This window comes from Arachis stenosperma, chromosome 9 (genome assembly GCF_014773155.1).
Source record: "Arachis stenosperma cultivar V10309 chromosome 9, arast.V10309.gnm1.PFL2, whole genome shotgun sequence".
Classification (NCBI taxonomy): Eukaryota; Viridiplantae; Streptophyta; class Magnoliopsida; order Fabales; family Fabaceae; genus Arachis; species Arachis stenosperma.
Genome location: NC_080385.1, coordinates 45,748,683 through 45,770,363, shown reverse-complemented (window position 1 = coordinate 45,770,363; position 21,681 = coordinate 45,748,683). Strand labels below are relative to the sequence as shown.

The 21,681-nt window shown below is 39.0% G+C and overlaps 3 non-coding genes across 3 annotated transcripts; 1 reads left to right on the top strand and 2 right to left on the bottom strand.

Annotated features, from left to right (window-relative positions):
- Window positions 1-3,892: 3,892 nt before the first annotated feature.
- LOC130952209 (small nucleolar RNA R71) lies at window positions 3,893-3,996 on the bottom strand. The gene has a single exon (XR_009074390.1). It is a non-coding gene; the product is annotated as a small nucleolar RNA R71 (small nucleolar RNA).
- Window positions 3,997-11,221: 7,225 nt separating this feature from the next.
- LOC130953665 (small nucleolar RNA R71) lies at window positions 11,222-11,328 on the top strand. Its single transcript, XR_009075826.1, has one exon. It is a non-coding gene; the product is annotated as a small nucleolar RNA R71 (small nucleolar RNA).
- A 6,444-nt stretch (window positions 11,329-17,772) lies between these two features.
- On the bottom strand, window positions 17,773-17,880 carry LOC130952590 (small nucleolar RNA R71). The gene has a single exon (XR_009074769.1). It is a non-coding gene; the product is annotated as a small nucleolar RNA R71 (small nucleolar RNA).
- Window positions 17,881-21,681: the final 3,801 nt, after the last annotated feature.

Below are 21,681 nucleotides of genomic sequence, written 5' to 3'. Positions count from 1 at the left end.
TGAAGACAATATGGGGAAGAGGGTAAGATTTGATAAGTGAGTGGTGTTTTGGGTAGAGTGTTGTGGAAAGGTGTGAAGAGGAGAGAGAGTGTGAGGTGGGGTAGGTGGAGATCCTGTGGAGTCCATAGATCCTGAGGTGCCAAGGATTTTGTATCCCTGTACTCTGCTGGTGATGAGCGGATAATTTGTACGCTTTTTGGCATTGTTTTTAGTATGTTTTTAGTATCTTTTAGTTAGTTTTTATTATATTTTTATTAGTTTTTAGTTAAAATTCACTTTTCTGGACTTTGCTATGATTTTGTGTGTTTCTCTGTGATTTCAGGTATTTTCTGGCTGAAATTGAGGGATCTGAGCAAAAATCTGATCCAGAGACTCAAAAGGACTGCAGATGCTGTTGGATTCTGACCTCCCTGCACTCGAAGTGGATTTTCTGGAGCTACAGAAGCCTAATTGGCGCGCTCTCAACGGCGTTGGAAATTAGACATCCTGGGCTTTCCAGAAATATATGATAGTCCATACTTTGCCCAAGATTTGATGGCCCAAACCGGCGTTCAAAGTCACCTCAAGAAATTCCAGCGTTAAACGCCGGAACTGGCACCTAATTGGGAGTTAAACGCCCAAACTGGCATAAAAGCTGGCGTTTAACTCCAAAGAAGAGTCTCTACACGAAAATGCTTCATTGCTCAGCCCAAGCACACACCAAGTGGGCCCGGAAGTGGATTTTTATGTCATTTACTCATCTCTGTACACCTTAGGCTACTAGTTTTCTATATATAGGACCTTTTACTATTGTATTATCATCTTGGTTCTTCTGGTTCCCTCTCTGGGGCCGAAACCAATGATCACTCTTGTTCTTATGTTTTCAACGGTGGAGTTCTACACACCATAGATTAAGGTGTGGAGCTCTGCTGTACCTCGAGTATTAATGCAATTACTATTGTTCTTCTATTCAATTCCGCTTGTTCTTTGTCCAAGATATCACTTGTTCTTCAACTTGATGAATGTGATGATCCGTGACACTTATCATCATTCTCACTCATGAACAAGGTGACTGACAACCACTTCTGTTCTACAAGCAATCAAGGCTCTAGTGTTTATCTCTTGGATTCCTGATACACGATGCATGGTTGATCGCCTGACAACCGAGTGCTCGCCTGACAAACGAGCCAGCCATTCCGTGAGATCAGAGTCCTCGTGGTATAGGCGAGAACTGATGGCGGCATTCAAGAGAATCCGGAAGGTCTAACCTTGTCTGTGGTATTCTGAGTAGGATTCAATGATTGAATGACTGTGACGTGCTTCAAACTCCTAGCAGGCGGGGCGTTAGTGACAGACGCAAAAGAATCAATGGATTTTATTCTGGCCTGACCGAGAACCGACAGCTGATTAGCCATATGCTGTGACAAAGCATGGGAACATTTTCACTGAGAGGATGGGAGGTAGCCACTGACAACGGTGAAACCCTACATGAGCTTGCCATGGAAAGGAGTAAGAAGGATTGGATGAAGACAGTAGGAAAGCAGAGAGACGGAAGGGAAGGCATCTTCATTCGCTTATCTGAAGCTCTCACCAATGATATACATAAGTATCTCTATCTTTATCTTTATGCTTTATTCGTTTATGACTATACCCATTTGAGTCTGCCTGACTGAGATTTACAAGGTGACCATAGCTTGCTTCATACCAACAATCTCCGTGGGATCGACCCTTACTCACGTAAGGTATTACTTGGACGACCCAGTGCACTTGCTGGTTAGTTGTGCAAAGTTGTAGTGATCACAATTTCATGCACCAAGTTTTTGACGCCGTTGCCGGGGATTGTTTTGTGTATGGACAACTGACGGTTCATCTTGTTGCTTAGATTAGGTATTTTTCTTCAGAGTTCTTAAGAATGAATTCTAGTGTTTCAAGGTGATGTTCTTATCATCACCAAAGCTGATTGATCCTCATCAATTTAGCTCTTGAATGCAATGTCCCGCTGAAGCTTGGCTAGCTATGTCTAATTCCTTTAGACTAAAGCTTTAGACTAACATTGCATGATTCCTGGAATTCTCATTAAGAATTTTGATATCTTTATTTCTTTTCCACTTAATTTTCGAAAACTCCAAAAAAAAATTACAAAATCATAAAAACCAAAAATATTTTTTGTTTAAGTCTAGTGTCTCATTTTAAGTTTGGTGTCAATTGCATGTTTCTGTTCTTCTTGCATTTTTCGAATTTATGCATGTGTCTTCATTAATCTTCAAGTTGTTCTTCATGATTTCCTTGTTTTGATCTTTGAATTCTATTGACTTGAGTATTTTGTTGTTTCTCATATGCATTCTCATCTTGTTAGTGTCAATAGTATACAAACTGCTAAGTTTGGTGTCTTGCATGCATTGTTATTTGATTTTAGTTGCATTTTGATTATTCCTCATTATTAAAAATCCAAAAATATTTTTAATTTGTGTCTTTTCAAGTCAATAATACAGAGAATTAAAGATTCAGAACATACTGCAGAGGAATCACACAGAAAAAGCTGGGCATTCAAAAATGCCCAGTGAAGAAGACAGACTGGCGTTTAAACGCCAGCCAGGGTGCCTGGTTGGGCGTTTAACGCCCAAAAGGGTAGAGTTTTGGGCGTTAAACGCCAGAATGTGCACCATTCTGGGCGTTTAACGCCAGGATGGCACAAGGGGGAGGATTTTGTTTTCAAATCAATTTTTTTTCAAGTTTTCAAAGTTTTTCAAAATCAAATCTTTTTCAAATCATATCTTTTCAATCAAATGTTTTTAAAATCAATTTCTTTCTTTTTCCAAAGATACTTACTAACAATTAATGATTTGATTGAACATTTCAATTTTATTGCCTTTTCTGTTGAGAGAGGTTTAAATGTTTGAATCATATCTTTACTTGTTAGGCAAGTCATTAATTTTAAAATCAAATCTTTTTTTTTTAATTTGTTTTCAAATCATATCTTCTCAATCACATTTTTTTTAAAACTAATCACACCTTCTTAACCACATCTTTTTCAAAACAGTTTTCAATCAAATCTTGTTAATTTCTAATTTCAAAATCTTTTTCAAAAATCACTTGATTTCTTTTCCACTTTCATTTTCGAAAATCAATTAGTGTTTTTCAAAAATGTTTTCAAAATCTTTTACTTAATTTTCGAAAATTACTTCCCTTCTTCTCACATCCTTCTATTTATGGACTAACACTACTCCTTAATGCAAAATTCGAACTCCATCTTCTTTGATAAGTTTGAATTTTCTACTTCTGCCTTCTATTTTTTTTCCTCTGACACCTCAAGGAATCTCTATACTGTGACATAGAGGATTCCATATTTTCTTGTTCTCTTCTCTTTCATATGAGCAGGAACAAAGACAAAGGCATTCTTGTTGAAGCTGACCCTGAACCTGAAAGGACCTTGAAGCGAAAGCTAAGAGAAGCTAAGGCACAACTCTCTGTTGAGGACCTGACCGAATTCTTCAAAGAAGAAGAACCCATGGCAGCCGAAAACAACAACAATGCCAACAATGCAAGGAAGGTGCTGGGTGACTTTACTGCACCTACTCCCAACTTCTATGGGAGAAGCATCTCTATCCCTGCCATTGGAGCAAACAACTTTGAGCTTAAGCCTCAATTAGTTTCTTTAATGCAACAGAATTGCAAGTTCCATGGACTTCCATTGGAAGATCCTCATCAGTTCTTAGCTGAATTCTTGCAAATTTGTGACACTGTCAAGACTAATGGGGTTGACCCTGAGGTCTACAGACTTATGCTATTCCCTTTTGCTGTAAGAGACAGAGCTAGAACATGGTTGGACTCACAACCTAAAGAAAGCCTGGACTCATGGGAAAAGCTAGTCAATGCCTTCTTGGCAAAATTCTTTCCACCTCAAAAATTGAGTAAGCTTAGAGTGGAAGTCCAAACCTTCAGACAGAAGGATGGAGAATCCCTCTATGAAGCTTGGGAAAGATACAAACAATTAATCAGAAAATGTCCATCTGACATGCTTTCTGAATGGAGCATCATAGGTATTTTCTATGATGGTCTCTCTGAACTGTCCAAGATGTCTTTGGATAGCTCTGCTGGAGGATCTCTTCATCTGAAGAAGACGCCTACAGAAGCTCAAGAGCTCATTGAAATGGTTGCAAATAACCAATTCATGTACACTTCTGAAAGGAATCCTGTGAACAATGGGACAAGTCAGAAGAAATGAGTTCTTGAGATTGATGCTCTGAATGCCATACTGGCTCAGAACAAGATATTGACTCAACAAGTCAATTTGATTTCTCAAAGTCTGTCTGGAATGCAAAATGCACCAAGCAATACTAAGGATGCTTCATCTGAAGAAGAAGCTTATGATCCTGAGAACCCTTCAATGGAAGAGGTGAATTACCTAGGAGAACCCTATGGAAACACCTATAATTCTTCATGGAGAAATCACCCAAATTTCTCATGGAAGAATCAAGAGAGACCTCAACAAGGTTTCAATAACAATAATGGTGGAAGAAACAGGTTTAGCAATGGCAAGCCTTTTCCATCATCTTCTCAGCAACAGACAGAGAATTCTAAGCAGAACCCCTCTGACTTAGCAACCATGGTCTCTGATCTAATCAAAACCATTCAAAGTTTCATGACTGAAACAAGGTCTTCCATTAGGAATTTGGAAGCACAAGTGGGACAGCTGAGCAAGAAAGTTACTGAACTCCCTCCTAGTACTCTCCCAAGCAATACAGAAGAAAATCCAAAAGGAGAGTGCAAAGCCATAACCATGGCCGAATTTGGAGAGGAAGGAGAGGCAGTGAACGCCACTGAGGAAGGCCTCAATGGGCGTGCACTGACCTCCACAGAGTTCCCTAATGAGGAACCATGGGAATCTGAGGCTCAAAATGAGACCATAGAGATTCCATTGGACTTACTTCTGCCTTTCATGAGCTCTGATGAGTATTCCTCCTCTGAAGAGGATGAGTATGTCACTGAAGAGCAAGTTGCTAAATACCTTGGAGCAATCATGAAGCTAAATGACAAGTTATTTGGAAATGAGGCTTGGGAGAATGAACCTCCTTTGCTCACCAAAGAACTGGATAACTTGTCTAGGCAAAAATTACCTCAAAAGAAACAAGATCCTGGGAAGTTTTCAATACCTTGTACCATAGACACCATGACCTTCAAGAAGGCTCTGTGTGACTTAGGGTCAAGTGTAAACCTCATGCCTCTCTCTGTAATGGAGAAGCTAGGGATCTTTGAGGTACAAGCTGCAAGAATCTCATTAGAGATGGCAGACAACTCAAGAAAACAAGCTTATGGACTTGTAGAGGATGTCTTGGTGAAGATTGAAGACCATTACATCCCTACTGATTTCATAGTCCTAGAGACTGGGAAGTGCATGGATGAATCCATCATCCTTGGCAGACCTTTCCTAGCCACAGCAAAGGCTGTAATTGATGTTGATAGAGGTGAACTGATCATTCAAGTGAATGAAGAATCCTTTGTGTTTAAGGCTCAAGGATATCCCTCTGTCACCATGGAGAGGAAGCATGAAGAGCTTCTCTCAAATCAGAGTCAAACAGAGCCCCCACAGTCAAACTCTAAGTCTGGTGTTGGGAGGCCACAACCAAACTCTAAGTTTGGTGTTGAACCCCCACATTCAAACTCTAAGTTTGGTGTTGGGAGATTCCAACATTGCTCTGAGCATCTGTGAGGCTCCATGAGAGCCCTCTGTCAAGCTACTGACATTAAAGAAGCGCTTGTTGGGAGGCAACCCAATGATTATATTTTATCTATTTTCCTTTGTTATTTTATGTTTTTTTTTTGTAGGTTGATGATCATAAGAAGTCACAAAATCAATTGAAAAAGCAAAAACAGGAAGAAAAATAGCACACCCTGGAGGAAGAACCCACTGGCGTTTAAACGCCAGTGAGGCTAGCAATTGGGCGTTTAACGCCTAGTCTGGCACTATTCTGGGCGTTTAACGCCAGAAAGGGGCACCAGACTGGCGTTAAACGCCAGAAAAGGGCAAGAACCTGGCGTTAAACGCCAGGAATGGGCACCAGCCCGGCGTTTAACGCCAGAAATGGCTCAAAACGTGATTTTGAATGCCACTTGGTGCAGGGATGACTTTTCCTTGACACCTCAGGATCTGTGGACCCCACAGGATCCCCACCTACCCCACCACCCTCTCTCTTCTTCTTCACCCATTCACCAATCACTTCAAACCACTTCTTCCCCCCTTTTTGGCCGAACCATAAGCCACCTCCATCTCCTCCATTTCTTCTTCTTCTACTCTCTTCTTTCTTCTTTTGCTCGAGGACGAGCAAACCTTTTAAGTTTGGTGTGGTAAAAGCGTTGCTTTTTGTTTTTCCATAACCATTTATGGCATCCAAGGCCGGAGAAACCTCTAGAAAGAGGAAAGGGAAGGCAAAAGCTTCCACCTCCGAGTCATGGGAGATGGAGAGATTCATCTCAAGGGTGCATCAAGACCACTTCTATGAAGTTGTGGCCTTGAAGAAGGTGATCCATGAGGTCCCTTTCAAACTCAAAAAGGGTCAACTTTGATCAAAGGTTGGACCAAGTCTTCACAGACATTTGTGAAGAGGGCGCTCAATGGAAGAGAGATTCAAGAAGGGAAGCCGGTTCAACTGAGAAGGCATGACCTCAAGCCCATCACTAAGAAAAGGATGGAGCAAACAAGAGACCCCTCTCATCACAAAATCCCTGAGATACCTCAAGGGATGCACTTTCCTCCACAAGACTACTGGGAGCAAATTAACACCTCCCTAGGAGAATTGAGTTCCAACATGGGACAACTAAGGGTGGAGCACCAAGAACATTCCATCCTCCTCCATGAAATTAGAGAAGATCAAAGAATCATGAGAGAGGAGCAACAAAGACAAGGAAGAGACATTGAGGAGCTCAAGCACTCCATAAGACCTTCAAAAGGAAGAACAAGCCGCCATCACTAAGGTGGACCCGTTCTTTAATCTCCTTGTTCTTTAATTTTCTGTTTTTCGAATTTTAGTGCTTATGTTTATCTATGTTTGTGTCTTATGATCATTAGTGTCTTAGTGTCTATGCCTTAAAGTTATGAATGTCCTATGAATCTATCACCTTTCTTAAAAGAAAACTGTTTTTATCACAAAAGAACAAGAAGTACAGGATTTTAAATTCATCTTTAAAACTAGCTTAATTAGTTTGATGTGGTGACAATACTTTTTGTTTTCTGAATGTATGCCTGAACAGTGCATATGTCTTTTGAATTTGTTGTTCATGAATGTTAAAATTATTGGCTCTTGAAAGAATGATGAAAAAGGAGACATGTTACTGAGGATCTGAAAAATCATAAAAATGATTCTTGAAGCAAGAAAAAGCAGTGAATACAAAAAAAAAGAAAAAAAAGAGAGAACGAAAAAAAAAAAAGAGAAAGAGAAAAAGAAAGAAAAAGAAAGAAATAAAGTTGTGATCCAAGGCAAAAAGAGTGTGCTTAAGAACCCTGGACACCTCTAATTGGGGACTCTAGCAAAGCTGAATCACAATCTGAAAAGGTTCACCCAATTATGTGTCTGTGGCATGTATGTATCCGGTGGTAATACTGGAAGACAGAGTGCTTTGGGCCACGGCCAAGACTCATAAAGTAGCTGTGTTCAAGAATCATCATACTTAACTAGGAGAATCAATAACACTATCTGGATTCTGAGTTCCTAAAGAAGCCAATCATTCTGAATTTCAAAGGATAAAGTGAGATGCCAAAACTGTTTGGAGGCAAAAAGCTACTAGTCCCGCTCATCTAATTTGGAGCTAAGTTTCATTGATAATTTGGAGTCTATAGTATATTCTCTTCTTTTTATCTTATTTGATTTTCAGTTGCTTGGGACAAGCAACAATTTAAGTTTGGTGTTGTGATGAGCGGATAATTTGTACGCTTTTTGGCATTGTTTTTAGTATGTTTTTAGTATCTTTTAGTTAGTTTTTATTATATTTTTATTAGTTTTTAGTTAAAATTCACTTTTCTGGACTTTACTATGATTTTGTGTGTTTTTCTGTGATTTCAGGTATTTTCTGGCTGAAATTGAGGGATCTGAGCAAAAATCTGATCCAGAGACTCAAAAGGACTGCAGATGCTGTTGGATTCTGACCTCCCTGCACTCGAAGTGGATTTTCTGGAGCTACAGAAGCCCAATTGGCGCGCTCTCAACGGCGTTGGAAAGTAGACATCCTGGGCTTTCCAGCAATATATGATAGTCCATACTTTTCCCAAGATTTGATGGCCCAAACCGGCGTTCAAAGTCACCTCAAGAAATTCCAGCGTTAAACGCCGGAACTGGCACCTAATTGGGAGTTAAACGCCCAAACTGGCATAAAAGCTGGCGTTTAACTCCAAAGAAGAGTCTCTACACGAAAATGCTTCATTGCTCAGCCCAAGCACACACCAAGTGGGCCCGGAAGTGGATTTTTATGTCATTTACTCATCTCTGTACACCCTAGGCTACTAGTTTTCTATATATAGGACCTTTTGCTATTGTATTATCATCTTGGTTCTTCTGGTTCCCTCTCTGGGGCCGAAACCAATGATCACTCTTGTTCTTATGTATTTTCAACGGTGGAGTTTCTACACACCATAGATTAAGGTGTGGAGCTCTGCTGTACCTCGAGTATTAATGCAATTACTATTGTTCTTCTATTCAATTCCGCTTGTTCTTTGTCCAAGATATCACTTGTTCTTCAACTTGATGAATGTGATGATCCGTGACACTCATCATCATTCTCACTCATGAACAAGGTGACTGACAACCACTTCTGTTCTACAAGCAATCAAGGCTCTAGTGTTTATCTCTTGGATTCCTGATACACGATGCATGGTTGATCGCCTGACAACCGAGTGCTCGCCTGACAAACGAGCCAGCCATTCCGTGAGATCAGAGTCCTCGTGGTATAGGCGAGAACTGATGGCGGCATTCAAGAGAATCCGGAAGGTCTAACCTTGTCTGTGGTATTCTGAGTAGGATTCAATGATTGAATGACTGTGACGTGCTTCAAACTCCTAGCAGGCGGGGCGTTAGTGACAGACGCAAAAGAATCAATGGATTTTATTCCGGCCTGACCGAGAACCGACAGCTGATTAGCCATATGTTGTGACAGAGCATGGGAACATTTTCACTGAGAGGATGGGAGGTAGCCACTGACAACGGTGAAACCCTACATGAGCTTGCCATGGAAAGGAGTAAGAAGGATTGGATGAAGACAGTAGGAAAGCAGAGAGACGGAAGGGAAGGCATCTTCATTCGCTTATCTGAAGCTCTCACCAATGATATACATAAGTATCTCTATCTTTATCTTTATGCTTTATTCGTTTATGACTATACCCATTTGAGTCTGCCTGACTGAGATTTACAAGGTGACCATAGCTTGCTTCATACCAACAATCTCCGTGGGATCGACCCTTACTCACGTAAGGTATTACTTGGACGACCCAGTGCACTTGCTGGTTAGTTGTGCGAAGTTGTAGTGATCACAATTTCGTGCACCAGCTGGCATTAAACGCCCCTCTGTGTGCCTTTCTGGCGTTTAAACGCCGGGCTGATGCTCTTTTCTGGCATTTCAACGCCAGTTTACTGCTCTTTTCTAGCGTTTAAATGCCAATCTACTGCCCTTTTCTGGCGTTTAAACGCCCAAAAAGGTGCCAGACTGGGCGTTTAAACGCCCATTTTTATACCTTTACTGGCGTTTAAACGCCCAGAATGGTGCCAGGCTGGGCGTTAAACGCCTATTTTGGTATCCTTACTGGCGTTTAAACACCCATTTTTATACCTTTATTGGCGTTTAAACACCCAGAATGGTGCCAGGCTGGGTGTTAAACGCCCATTTTGGTATCCTTACTGGCGTTTAAACGCCAGTAATCTCGTTTTCCATGGTGTGCCATTTTTTATGCTTGTTTTTTATTTTTCTTCAATTTTTGCAGGTGTTTTTGTGACTCCACATGATCATAATCCTAAAGAAAACATAAAATAATAATGAAAAACAAAATAAAAGAGTAATTCATATATATAAATAAAATTGGGTTGCCTCCCAATGAGCGCTTCTTTAATGTCAATAGCTTGACAGGAAGCTCTTACAGAGCTTTACAGATGTTCAGAGCATGATTGTGGCCTCCCAATACCAAACTTCAAGTTTGAGTGTGGGGGCTTTGTTTGACTCTGTACTGAGAGAAGCTTTTCATGCTTCTTCTCCATGTTTACAGAAGAAGATCCTTGAGCCTTAAACACAAGGTAGTCCTCATTCACCTTCAGAGGAAGAATACTGATCAGAACTCATGAATGGTAATAGTAAGTTCAGTGGAATCTCTATGGTCTCTAGATGAGCCTCAGATTCCTGTGGTTCCTCAATAGGGGACTCCTTGTAGTCCAGTGGACATCCCATGAGGTCTTTCTTACTGTGAATCATGTCCTCCTCCTCTTCTATAGGTTCGGCCATTTTAGTTGTATTAATGGCTTTGCACTCTCTTTTTGGATTCTCTTCTGTATTGCTTGGGAGAGTGCTAGGAGGAGCTTCAATAACTCTTTTACTCAGCTGACCCACTTGTGCCTCCAAATTTCTTATGGAGGACCGTGCCTCAGTCATGAAACTGAGGGTGGTCTTAGATAGATCAGAGACTATGTTTGCTAAGCCAGAGAGGTTCTGCTCAGAATTCTCTGTCTGTTGCTGAGAAGATGATGGAAAAGGTTTGCTATTGCCAAACCTATTTCTCCCACAATTATTGTTATTGAAGCCTTGTTGAGGCTTCTATTGATCCTTCCATGAGAAATTTGGGTGATTCCTCCATGAAGGATTATAGGTGTTTTCATAGGATTCTCCCATGTAATTCACCTCTTCCATTGCAGGATTTTCAGGGTCATAAGCTTCTCCTTCAGAGGAGGCTTCTTTAACACTGCCGGATGCAGCTTGCAATCCAGTCAGATTCTGAGAAATCATACTGACTTGCTGAGTCAATATTTTGTTCTGAGATAATATGGCATTCAAAGTGTCAATCTCAAGAACTCCTTTCTTCTGAGTCACCCCATTATTCACAGGATTTCTCTCATAAGTGTACATGAACTGGTTATTTGCAACCATTTCAATGAGTTCCTGGGCTTCTACTGGCATTTTTAGATGAAAGGATCCACCAGCAGAGTGGTCCAATGACATCTTAGATAACTCAGACCGACCATCATAGAATATACATATGATGCTCCATTCTGGAAAGATATTAGAAGGACACCTTTTGGTTAATTGCTTGTATCTTTCTCAAGCTTCATAGAGGGATTCACCTTCCTTCTGTCTGAAGGTTTGGACATCCACTCTGAGCTTACTCATCTTTTGAGGTGGAAAGAATTTGGTCAAGAAAGCATTGACCAGCTTGTCCCAAGAGTTCAAGCTTTTTCTAGGTTGTGAGTCCAACCATGTCCTAGCTCTGTCTCTCACAGCAAAGGGGAAAAGCATAAGTCTGTAGACCTTGGGATCAACTCCATTGGTCTTAACAGTATCATAGATCTGCAAGAATTCATATAAGAACTGATGAGGATCTTCAGATGGAAGTCTATGAAACTTGCATTTCTACTGCATTAGAGAAACTAATTGAGGCTTAAGCTCAAAGTTGTTTGCTCCAATGGCAGAAATTGAGATGCTTCTTCCATAGAAGTTGGAAGTAGGTGCAGTATAATCACCAAGCATCTTTCTTGCATTGTTGTTATTATTTTTGGCTGCCATGTCTTCTTCTTTTTCAAAAATTTATGTCAGGTCCTCTCCAGAGAGTTGTGCTTTAGCTTCTCTTATCTTCCTCTTCAGAGTCCTTTCAGGTTCAGGATCGGCTTCAACAAGAATATCTTTATCCTTGTTCCTGCTCATGTGAAAAAGAAGAGAACAGAAAAGAAGAGGAATCATTTATGTCACAGTATAGAGATTCCTTTATGTGAGTAGAAAAAGAGAAGAAGAGAAGAATGAGGTAGGGAGAAAATAAAGAGAGTTCGAACACAAAGAGGGAGAGAGGGTTCGAATTTTAAGAAGGAGATAAGTGTTAGTAAATAAATAAATAAATAGAAAGAGATGAGAGAGAAGAGAAATTCGAAAATTAAATAAATAAAGAAATAAAATAAAATTAGAATTTAAAACAATTAGTTAATTAAAAAGATTTTTGAAAAAGTGGTTAGTAATTTTCGAAAATTGGAAGCTGAAAAGTGGTTAGGTGGTTTTGAAAAAGATAAGAAATAGTCATTAGTTGAAAACGATTTGAAAATCAATTTTGAAAAGATAGGAAGTTAGAAAAGATTTTGAAATTGAATTTTGAAAAAGATATGATTGAAATCTATTTTGAAAAAATATTTGAGAAAGAAATTTAAAAAGATTTGATTTTGAAAATTGAAGTTGATGACTTGACTAACAAGAAACTAAAAGATATGATTCTAGAATTTAAAGATTGAACCTTTCTTAACAAGAAAGTAACAAACTTGAAATTTTTTGGATAAAATCCTTAATTGTTAGCAAGGTTTTTGAAAATATGAAATAAAAATAAGAAAAATATTTTGAAAATCAAATTTAAAATTTTCGAAAAACATGAAATAAAAATGAAAAAGATTTTATTTTTGAAAAAGTTTTGAAAATATAGGATTTTTAAATTGAAAATTTGACTTGACTCATAAGAAACAACTAAATTTTAAAAAATTTTTGATTGAGTCAATCCAAAATTTCAAAATTTATGAGAGAAATAAGGGAAAGATATTTTTTATTTTTGAATTTTTAATGAGAGAGAAAAACAACAAAATGACTGAAGACATGAAAATTTAAGATCAAACACATAATGCATGCAAGAACACTTTGAATGTCAAGATGAACACCAAGAACACTTTGAAGATCATGATGAACATCAAGAACTTATTTTTGAAAAATTTTTAAGAAAAGAAACACATGCAAGACACCAAACTTAGAAGTTTTTAAACTTTTGACTCAAAAAATTCGAAAACGCATATAAAAAAAGGAAAGACACAAAATAAGAAAATCACAAGATCAAACAAAGACAATCATCAAGAACAACTTGAAGATCAAGAAGAACACAATGCATGAGTTTTTCAAAAAATACTAGAAAAATAAAAACATGCAATTGACACCAAACTTAAAATTTGACACTAGACTCAAACAAGAAACACAAAATAATTTTGATTTTATGATTTTATAAATTTTTTGTAATTTTTTTCGAAAATTATTTTGAAAAAAAAAATAAGAAACTCAAAATTTTTAATAAGAATTCCAGGAATCATGCAATATTAGTCTAAAGCTTCAGTCTAAAAAGATTAGACATGGCTAGCCAAGCTTTAGCAGAGCATTACATACAACAGCCAAATTGATGGGAATCAAAAAGGCTCCTGTGATGATAAAAGCATCATCTGAAACTCTAGAATTCATTCTTAAAAATTCTGAAGAAAAAAGTAAAAAAGAAAAATACCTAATCTAAGCAACAATATGACCCATCAGTTGTCCAAACTCGAACAATCCCTGGCAACGGCGCCAAAAACTTGGTACACAAAATCGTTAGTTCACGCTTTTCTCACAACTCTGCGCAGCTGACCAGCAAGTGCACTGGGTCGTCCAAGTAATACCTTACATGAGTAAGGGTCGATCCCATGGAGATTGTTGGCATGAAGCAAGCTATGGTCATCTTGTAAGTCTCAGACAGGCGGATTCAAATGGTTATGAAGTTTTGATAATTAAAAGAGAATTAAAACATAAAATAGGATAGAGATACTTATGCAATTCATTGGTGGGAATTTTAGATAAGCGTATGGAGATGCTTTGTTCCCTCTGAGCCTCTGCTTTCCTATTGTCCTTATCCAATCATGCGTACTCCCTTCCATGGCAAGCTGTATGTTGGTGGATCACAGTTGTCAATGGCTACTATCTGTCCTCTTAGTGAAAACATATCCGCTACGGTTTTCCACATGGCTAATCAGCTGTCGGTTCTTGATCATGTCGGGATAAGATCCATTGATCCTTTTGCACACTGTCACTATGCCCAACTGATGAGCGGATAATTTATACGCTTTTTGGCATTATTTTTATATAGTTTTTAGTATTATTTAGTTACTTTTTAGTATATTTTTATTAGATTTTAAGCAAAATTCACATTTATGGACTTTACTATGAGTTTGTGTATTTTTCTATGATTTCAGGTATTTTCTGGCTGAAATTGAGGGACCTGAGCAAAAATCTGATTCAGAGGCTGACAAAGGACTGCTGATGCTGTTGGATTCTGACCTCCCTGCACTCAAAATGGATTTTTTGGAGCTATAAACGTCCAAATGGTGCGCTCTCAATTGCGTTGGAAAGTAGACATTCAGGGCTTTCCAGAAATATATGATAGTCTATACTTTGCTCGCGTTTAGACGATGAAAACAGGTGTTTAACGCCAACTTTCTGCCCTATTCTGGCGTTAAACGCCAGAAACAAGTTGCAAAGCAGAGTCAAGCACCAGAAACAAGTTACAAACTGGTGTTTAACTCCAAGGAAGACCTCTACACGTGAAAGCTTCAATGCTCAGCCCAAGCACACACCAAGTGGGCCCAGAAGTGGATTTCTGCATCATTTACTCATTTTTGTAACCCTAGTAACTAGTTTGGTATAAATAGAACTTTTTACTATTGTACTAGAGGTGTTTTTCCCTATTTTTGAATTCATATGCCATTTGGGGAGGCTGGCCATTCGGCCATGACTGGACCTTGTTCTTATGTATTTTCAACAGTGGAGTTTATACACACCATAGATTAAGGTGTGGAGCTCTGCTGTTCCTCGAGTATTAATGCAAAGTACTATTGTTCTTCTATTCAATTCATGCTTATTCTTATTTTAAGATATTCATTCACACACAAGAACATGATGAATGTGATGATTATGTGACACTCATCACCATTCTCACTCATGAACCCGTGATTGACAACTACTTCCATTCTACATGAAAACAAGCTTGAATGTGTATTTCTTAGATTCTTGGTCCATGCATTTGATTGCCTCTCCTGACAACAGAGCCTTCAATTCCTTGCGATCAGAGTCTTCGTGGTATATGCTAGAATCAATTGGCAGCATTCTTGAGATTCGAAAAGTCTAAACCTTGTCTGTGGTATTCCGAGTAGGATCTGGGATGGGATGATTGTGACGAGCTTCAAACTCGCGACTATAGGGTGTGGTGACATACGCAAAAGGATAGTAAATCTTATTCCTATACGATCGAGAACCGACAGATGATTAGCCCTACGTAACTCGTAGCTGGACCATTTTCACTGAGAGGATGGACGGTAGCCATTGACAACGGTGATCCCCCTACATACAGCTTGCCATAGAAAGGAGTCAGAAGGATTAGATGAAGGCAGTAGGAAAGCAGAGATTCAGAAGGAACAACGCATCTCTATACGCTTATCTGAAATTTCCACCAAGGAATTACATAAGTATCTCTATCTTTATTTTACGTTTCATTTATCTTTTAAATATTAAAACCTCATAACCATTTGAATTCGCCTGACTGAGATTTACAAGGTGACCATAGCTTGCTTCAATCCGACAATCTCTTTGGGATCGACCCTTACTCATGTAAGGTTTATTACTTGGACGACCCAGTGCATTTGCTGGTTAGTTGTGCGAAGTTGTGAAAAAGAGTGATATTACAATTGTGTGTACCAAGTTGTTGGCGCCATTGAGATCACAATTTCGTGCACCAAGTTTTTGGCACCGTTGCTGGGGATTGTTCGAGTTTAGACAACTGACGGTTCATCTTGTTGCTCAGATTAGGTAATTTTTATTTTCTTTTCAAAAAGTTTTCAAAAGTTTTTTATTTGTTTTCGTTTTTCCAAAAAGATATTTTCGAAAAAAAACCAAAAAAATTCATAAAATCATAAAAACTCAAAAATATTTCATGGTTCTTATTTGAATCTAGGGCCAAGTTTTAAGTTTGGTGTCAATTGCATGATTTTAATTGTCTTGCAATTTTCGAAACACATGCATTGTGTTCTTGATGATCTTCAAGTCGTTCTTGATGAATTGCCTTGTTTGATCTCTATGATTTATTGATTTGCACTGCATGATGTTCTACATATACATTCTTGCATTCATATGGCCCAAACATGAGAAAGTTCTAAGTTTGGTGTCCTCCATGTTTTCTTTCATTAAGAAAACTGAGTTCTTGATGTTCATTTTGATCTTCAAGGTTGTTTTTGGTGTTCATCTTGACGTTCATAATATTCTTGCATATATCTTGTGTTTTGATCCAAGAATTATATGTTTTGACTCATCTTGTTGTTTTTCAAAATTGAAAACATATCTTCTTGAATAAAGGATTTAGCAAAATGAAGATCCAAGAACATAAAGCAAAGGAATTACAAAGAAAAAAGTTGGGCATTCAAAACGCCCATTGAAGAAGGAAAACTGGCATTTAAACGCTAGCCAGGGGACCTGGCTAGGCGTTTAAACGCCAGCCAGGGTACATGGCTGGGCGTTTAAACGCCCAAACCATGCAGCAATTGAGCATTAAACGCCCAAAACATGCAGCTCCTGGGCGTTTAACGCCAGGATGACATAAGGAGATGAATTTTGTTTTCAAATCAAATCTTTTTCAAATCTTCATATTTTTTCAAAATCAAATCTTTTTCAAATCAAATATTTTCAATCATATCTTTTTCAAATTGTTATCTTTTCAAACATATCTCTTTCAAAAATCAAATCTTTTCGTCATATTTTCAAACATCTTGATTCGAAAATTTCAAGTTTGTTACTTTCTTGTTAAGAGAGATTCAATATTTGGAATTTAGAATCATATCTTTTAGTTTCTTGTTAATCAAGTCATTAACTTTTTAAAAGTCAAATCTTGTTAATTTTATCTTTTCAACCATATCTTTTTAAATCATATCTTTTTCAAATCACATTTTTTTTAAATTCTCATTTCAAAATCTTTTTATAACTTCTTATCTTTTTCAACTTTATTTCTTATCTTTTTCAAAACCACAACCAATTTTTCAAAAATTTATTTTCGAAAATTCTCCCCCTCTCTTATCTTTTTCTATTTAAACACTAACATTCCTCCTCCATTGTCAATTCGAACTCCATCTCTCTTTGTGTGTTCGAATTCTTCCTTACCTACCTCATCCTTCCATTCTTGTTTTCCTCTAACACCTCAAGGAATCTCTAGAGTGTGACATAGAAGATTCTATATTTTCTTTGTTTTCTTCTCTTTCATATGAGCAGGAACATAGATAAAGGCATACTTGTTGAAGCTGATCCTGAACCTGAAAGGACTCTGAAGAGGAAGCTAAGAGTAGCTAAAGCACAAAACTCTGAAGAGGACCTCACTGAAATTTTTGAAAAGGAAGCAGCAAAAGAAACAATTATGGCCGAACCAAACAACAATGTAAGGAAGATGCTTGGTGATTTTACTACACCAACTTCCAACTTCAATGGAAGAAACATCTCAATCCCTGCCATAGAAGCAAACAATTTTGAGCTAAAGTCTCAATTAGTTTGTCTACTGCAACAAAACTTCAAGTTTCATGAACTTCCATCAGAAGACCCTTATCAGTTTTTAACTGAGTTCCTACAGATCTGTGATACTGTTAAGACAATAGAGTTGATCCTGAGGTCTACAAGCTTATGCTTTTCCCTTTTGTTGTAAGGGACAGAGCTAGAACATGGTTGGACTCACAACCTAGAGATAGCCTGGACTCTTGGGATAAGCTGGTCATGGCTTTCTTAGCCAAGTTCTTTCCTCCTCGAAAGCTGAGCAAGCTTAGAGTGGATGTTCAAACCTTCAAACAAAAAGATGGTGAGTCCCTCTATGAAGCTTGGGAAAGATACAAGCAACTGACCAAAAAGTGTCCTTCTGACATGCTTTCAGAATGGACCACATTAGATATATTCTATGATGGTCTGTCTGAATTTTCCAAGATGTCACTGGACCACTCTGTAGGTAGATCCATTCACCTAAAGAAAATGCCTGTAGAAGCTCAGGAACTTATTGAAATAGTTGCAAATAACCAGTTCATGTATACCTCTGAGAGGAATCCTGTGAGTAATGGGACGCCTCAAAAGAGAGGAGTTCTTGAAATTGATGCTCTGAATGTCATACTGGCTCAGAACAAAATATTGACCCAACAAGTCAATATGATCTCTCAGAGTCTGAATGGATTGCAAAATGCATCCAACAGTGCTAAAGAAGCATCTTCTGAAGAAGAAGCTTATGATCATGAGAACCCTGCAATGGCAGAGGTGAATTACATGGGTGAAGCCTTTGGCAACACCTATAATCCTTCATGGAAAAATCATCCAAATTTTTCATGGAAGGATCAACAGAAGCAAGGCTTCAATAATAACAATGGTGGAAGAAACAGGTTTAGCAATAGCAAACATTTTCCATCATCATCTCAGCAACAGACAGAGCATTCTGAGCAGAATCCTTCTAGCTTAGCAAACATAGTCTCTGATCTATCTAAGGTCACTCTTAGTTTCATGACTGAAACAAGATCTTCCATTAGAAATTTGGAGGCACAAGTAGGCCAGCTGAGTAAAAGGGTTACTGAAACTCCCCCTAGCACTCTCCCAAGCAATACAGAAGAGAATCCCAAAGGAGAGTGCAAGGCCATTGATATAATCAACATGGCCGAAACCTTAGAGGAAGAGAAGGATGTGAATCCCAATGAGGAAAATCTCTGGGAATGTCCAGTGGCCAGTAAGGAATACCCTAATGAGGAACCAAAGGAATCTGAGGCTCATACAGAGACCATAGAGATTCCATTGGACCTCCTTTTACCATTCATGAGCTCTGATAACTATTCATCTTCTGAAGAGGATGAAGACATTGTTGAAGGGCAAGTTGCCCAATATTTAAGAGCAATCATGAAGTTGAATGCTAAGCTATTTGGTAATGAGACTTAGGAAGAAGAGCCTCCCTTACTCATCAATGAACTGAATACATTGGTTTAGCAAAATTTACCTCAAAAGAAACAGGATCCTGGTAAATTCTTAATACCCTGTATCATAGGTACCATGACCTTTAAAAAAGCTCTGTGTGACTTGGGATCAGGAATAAACATGATGCCACTCTCTGTAATGGAGAAACTGGGAATCTATGAGGTACAGGCTGCCAAATTCTCATTGGAGATGGCAGATAAATCTATAAAAAAGGCTTATGGACTAGTAGAGGACGTGCTAGTGAAGGTTGAAGGCCTTTACTTTCCTGCTGATTTTATAATCCTAGACACTAGGAGGGATGAGGATGAATCCATCATCCTTAGAAGACCCTTCCTAGCCACAGCAAGAGCTGTGATTGATGTTGACAAAGGAGAGTTGATCCTTCATGTGAATGAAGAATGCCTTGTAGTAAAGACTCAAGGTTCTCCATCTGTAACCATGGAGAGTAAGCATGAAGAGCTTTTCCCAATATAGAGTTACACATTGCCCCCACATTCAAATTCTAAGTTTGGTGTTGGGAGGCCACAACCAAACTCTAAGTTTGGTGTTGAGAGATCTCAACCATACTCTGATCATCTGTGAGACTCCATGAGAGCTCACTGTCAAGCTATTGCATTAAAGAAGCGCTTATTGGGAGGCAACCCAATTTTATTTTAATCTATATTATTTTGTTTTCTTTTAGGTTGATGATCATGTGAAGTCACAAAGACAATTACAAAAATAAAGAAAAAAAAATCAAAAACAGCATTGAAAGCAGCACACCTTGGAGGAAGGACTTACTAGCGTTTAAACGCCAATAAGGGTAGCAAAATGGGCGTTTAAACGCCCAATCTGGCACCTTTCTGGGCATTTAAACGCCAGAATAGGGCACCAGACTGGCGTTTAAATGCCATAACAGGGCAACAAACTGGCGTTTAGACGCCAGAACAGGAAGGAAAACTGGCGTTTAAATGCCAGAACAAGGCAGCAGACTGGCGTTTAAACACCAGAATTGCACTCTAAGGCATTTTGAACGCCCAACTGGAGCAAAGATGAGAATTCCTTGACCCCTCAGGATCTGTGGACTCCACAGGATCCCCAACAACCTCAACTCACTCTCTCTCCTCTTTACACCTTTCTACAACACTCTTCCCCAAATACCCTTCACCAATCACTTCCTTAACTCTTCCCCAAAAACCCTCCACCCACCTTCAAAATTCAGAACCATTTCCCTCCCAAACCCACCCAAACCTTTCGGCCACTCTCCTTCCCTTTTCCTATAAATACCCCTCTCCACTCCTTCATTTTCACACATCATACACACCTTCCCCTCCCCTTGGCCGAAACACAGACACCTTCCATCTCCTCCATTTTCTTCTTCTTCTACATCTTTTCTTCATCTTTTGCTCAAGGACGAGCAAATATTTTAAGTTTGGTATGGTAAAAGCATTACTTTTTATTTTTTCATAACCATTTATGGCACCTAAGGCCAGAGAAATCTCTAGAAAGAGGAAAGGGAAGGCAACTGCCTCCACCTCTGAGTCATGAAAGATGGAGAGATTCATCTCAAAGGTCCATCAAGACCACTTCTATGAAGTTATGGCCAAGAAGAAGGTGATCCCTGAGGTCCTGGTGCGCGAAATTGTGAACAATACTTTTTCACAACTCAAATAATCCCCGGTAATGGCTCCAAGAACTTGGTGCGCCTAATACCATGGCATTACACAACTTCGCACAACTAACCAGCAAGTGTACTGGGTCGTCCAAGTAATAAAACCTTACGTGAGTAAGGGTCGATCCCACGGAGATTGTTAGTATTGAAGCAAGCTATGGTCATCTTGTAAATCTTAGTCAGGCAGACTCAAATGTATATGATGATGATGAACGAAAATAACAGAAAAGGTAAAGATAGAGATACTTATGTATATCATTGGTGTATGAGCTTCAGACAAGTGTATGAAGATGCCTTCCCTTCCGTCTCTCTGCTTTCCTACAGTCTTCATCCAATCCTTCTTACTCCTTTCCATGGCAAACTTGTGTAGGGTCTCACTGTTGTCAGCAGCTACCTCCCATCCGCGCAGTGAAAGCTAATGCAGAGCACTCTGTCACAGTGCCGCCAATCACCGGTTTGGTTCCCTCCCCTACCGGAATAGAATCACTCTTTTGCGTCTGTCACTAACGCCCAGTAGGTTACAGGTTTGAAGCACGTCACAGTCATTCAGTCATTGAATCCTACTCAGAACACCACAGACAAGGTTGGACCTTCCGGATTCTCTTGAATGCCGCCATCAGTTCTTGCCTATACCACGAAGACTCTGATCTCATGGAATGGCTGGCTCGTTTGTCAGACGAGCACTCGGTTGTCAGGCGATCAACCATGCATCATGCAATCAGAAATCCAAGAGATATTCACTAAAGCCTTGAATGCTTGTAGAACAAGAATGGTTGTCAGTCATCTTGTTCATAGGTTGAAGAACAAGTGATATCTTAGATAAAGAACAAGCGGAGTTGAACGGAAGAACAATAGTAATTGCATTAATACTCGAGGTACAGCAGAGCTCCACACCCTTAATCTATGGTGTGTAGAAACTCCACCGTTGAAAATACATAAGAACAAAGGTTAGGCATGGCCGAATGGCCAGCCTCCCAAAGGTCTAAGATAGCATAAAACAAAGATAGCTACTCAGATGTCGTCTCACCGACTCCCTCATACAATAGTAAAAGGTCCTACTTATAGAAAACTAT